This window comes from Rutidosis leptorrhynchoides, chromosome 11, assembly GCF_046630445.1.
Source record: "Rutidosis leptorrhynchoides isolate AG116_Rl617_1_P2 chromosome 11, CSIRO_AGI_Rlap_v1, whole genome shotgun sequence".
In the NCBI taxonomy this organism is placed as follows: domain Eukaryota; kingdom Viridiplantae; phylum Streptophyta; class Magnoliopsida; order Asterales; family Asteraceae; genus Rutidosis; species Rutidosis leptorrhynchoides.
Window position 1 is genome coordinate 144660174 of NC_092343.1, and position 3572 is coordinate 144663745.

General features: G+C 31.3%; 1 non-coding gene across 1 annotated transcript; it reads right to left on the reverse strand.

Annotated features, from left to right (window-relative positions):
- Window positions 1-2804: 2804 nt before the first annotated feature.
- Window positions 2805-2911, reverse strand: LOC139878908 (small nucleolar RNA R71). The gene has a single exon (XR_011769770.1). It is a non-coding gene; the product is annotated as a small nucleolar RNA R71 (small nucleolar RNA).
- Between the last annotated feature and the right edge of the window lie 661 nt (window positions 2912-3572).

Consider the following 3572-nt stretch of genomic DNA (forward strand, 5'->3'; position numbering starts at 1 on the left):
ATATTTGTTTAACTGAATGATAATTCGTTAATTTAATATAGAAATTTACAATTTGACGTACCTATAAATAACCACATATGCCTTATTGGACACGATGGGCGGGATATTTATATTTACTAATAATTGTCCATTTGACTGGATAGGGGTATGGATTAATAATCAATGGACCTATTGAAACAGGGGTGAATTATATACAGTGATAACTGGTATAATTGTTAACATAGTATTAAAACTTTGGACTACATACAGTCGATATCCTGCTGTAGTTTTTAACAAAGTATTAAGACCTTGTTACAGTTCGGATCCCTAATTAGTTGGAATATTTTACTTCGGGTATAAGGGTAATTTGACGAGGACACTCGCACTTTATAATTATGACTGATGGATTATTTTGGACAATAACCAGATAGACATATCAAATAATCAGGACAAAGGACAATTAACACAGGGTAACAAATTAAAATAAAAAGGTCAAATATCATGATTACGGAAATTTAAATAAGTATAATTCTTTACTTCATATTTCATCGCAATTTTATTTACTGTTATTTTATTTATCGTCATTTATTTTATGCACTTCAATTATTGTCATTTATCTTTACGCAAAATATAAAATTTGACAAACCGGTCGTTAAACGGTAAAAATCCCCCCTTTTATAATAATAATAATAAAATTATATATATATATATATATATATATATATATATATATATATATATATATATATATATATATATATATATATATATATATATATATATATATATTTATAGTTTTGTAAAAATATAGTGTAAGCTACGCTAGCAGTCCCTGTGGAACGAACCGGACTTACTAAAAACTACACTACTCTATGATTAGGTACACTGCCTATAAGTGTGTAGCAAGGTTTAGGTATATCCCATTTGTAATAAATAAATATAACTTGTGTAAATTGTAGCATAAATAATAGTATTTTATATCCATTTTCGTACACCTCGCTTTGCACAACAAGTATTTTTGGCGCCGCTGCCAGGGAATCGCCGTAAGCGAAACGCTATATTTTGGTGTAAAAATATTTTATTTTTAATTTAGTAAAAATATATTATTTTATAATAATATAAATTATAAAACATAAAAACTAAAAATAAAAAAAAAACGAACTGGGTCGGAGCCCAAAACCGAAGCCCAATTTAATTTTTAAATAAAACTCATTGGGCCAAACTTGTTTTTAGCCCAGCACCGGATCCGTCACTATTCAACTCTGCGATTGCGGATAAAAATAGAGAGAAAGCATAGCGAACGCGGAGCTACTCTGATAGACAATACCTAGTACGCATTAATTGCATTAGGGTTTTTAATTTTTAATTAATATTATTAATTATATTTAGGATTTAATTAAAATATTATTTAGTTTTAATTTTAGTTTTATTTTGTTATTTAAGTTTATTTAGTTTTAATTGTCTTTTTATAACTTTAGTTTTATTTTTATAGTTTGTATATTTTTAATCGTTTAATTCGTAATTTTTAATAATTGTCATTCATAATTAGTTTTAAGTTAGTTTTGCCATAGTAATTTTATATTTCTAGATTTTTAGGCTTTGCCGTAAAATCCCTTAAGTGCTTTTTCCTTAGAAATAAGATTTAGGCGCTTTAGAATTTTGCGACGCCACTTTAAGTTTATAAATTTTAGTGCTTTTTAAGTAATTGCCATTTTTCATATAGAATTGCATTTTAAGTTTTAATACCTTTACGCGCAACTTTTTAGATTTATTTTTAGGCTTTTAAGTTTCGACGTTTTTCTTTCTTATTTTTATTTTTCGACATTTTTCGACGCGCTTTTTCTTTTTCATTTCTACGCTCTAGTTTTTAGGACCTAGAATTTTCTTTATTTTCTTTAAATTTCGACGAAAAATTGTTGTAAGCAATTAAATTGATAGACATCCAAAATTTTCTGGTTCGTAGTAATAGTTGGATTTGTTAGTGGCGAGTTGTGAACTTTCGATTTAAAGGGTCCTGGCTACCTGCTGCATCTTTTGGCTATTCGAAACGTGGGCAAAATCAGAAAAGTCTATTAATTTGATAACTTATATAATTTTTATCTTTTTAACTAATAGGATATTCAGTGAATGCACCGAGCGAAACGTTCACCACCTTTCATACGTTACCACCTGTAACTCGATCAAGACATCTAGCAAATATTGCCGCCATTAAATTTTTAGAATCATCATCTAGTCGAACAAGTACTTCAATTCAAATTTCTGATAATCCATTTTTTGAACCCGAGTTCACATTTGAGAACCCATAGGATATTCAGGAACAATTCCAAGATCCTGATCCACTAAACATTCCTCCTGAACCACAATTTATTTATCCAGAGGTTGTCGAAAAAGGAACCGTTAAATCAGAATCATCTAGTGATTCGGATTCAACTAGTCAAGATATGGCAGATCCAGAACCTCAAACTATGGAAGACCAAATGAGAGCCACACGTACGGGCCAAGGTCATGCCATTACTCAACCAGAAGTTAGACCACCAAATTTTGAAATCAAAGGACAAATCCTACACATGGTTACTAATCAATGCCAATTCTGTGGTACAGCAAAAGAAGATCCAAACGAACATCTTCGAACCTTTAATAGAATTTGTACTTTAATTAAAATCTGAGAAATTGAAGATGAAACGATCTATCTTATTTTGTTCCCTTGGACTTTAATTGGGGAAGCTAAAGATTGGTTAGAATCATTACCCGAAGGAGCGATTGATACATGGGATGTTCTAGTTGAGAAATTTCTTCAAAGATTCTTTCCGGCATCTAAAGCCGCGAAACTTCAAGGAGAAATTGCCACGTTCACACAAAAGCCAAATGAAAAGTTATTTGAGGCATGGACAAGATTCGGAAATATGTTGAGAGGATGTCCTCAACACGGTTTAGACACTTTCCAAATTGTTCAAATATTCTATAAAGGCGTTGACATCGCTACAAGAAAAGACATCAACACAGCTGCTGGTGGTTCCATTATGAAGAAAACCGCTACTGAAGCTCACAAGATTATTGATAAAACAGTCTCCCACTCGCATGAGTGACACCAAGAGAAAGATATCTTACAATCATCCAAAGCGGCAAGAGCCGATTCTAGTCATGACTTTGATTCCATTTCCGCAAAGTTAGATTCTTTTGAGAGAAAATTGGAAAAGATGACTAAAGATATTCACGCAATAAGAATCAGTTGTGAGCAGTGTGGAGGACCACATTTAACAAAAGATTGTCTCAGTATTGAACAAACAATGGAACAAAGAGAGAATGTTTCATACATAAACCAAAGGTCGGGAAATAATTATCAAAATAATTATCAACCGCCAAGGATAAACTACAATTGAAACGTTCCTTACAACCAAAATGCCCAACAAAATAACCAACAAGGTCCTAGCAATCATCAAAGACCTGGTCATATTAATAAATCACCACAAACCGATGAGAAAAAGACAAATTTAGAAGACTTGGTTCTAAAGCTAGTTGAATCCCAAACGCAGTTTGTTACATCCCAGAAACAAACTAACGAACAAAATGCTTAAGCATTTAGAAATCAACAA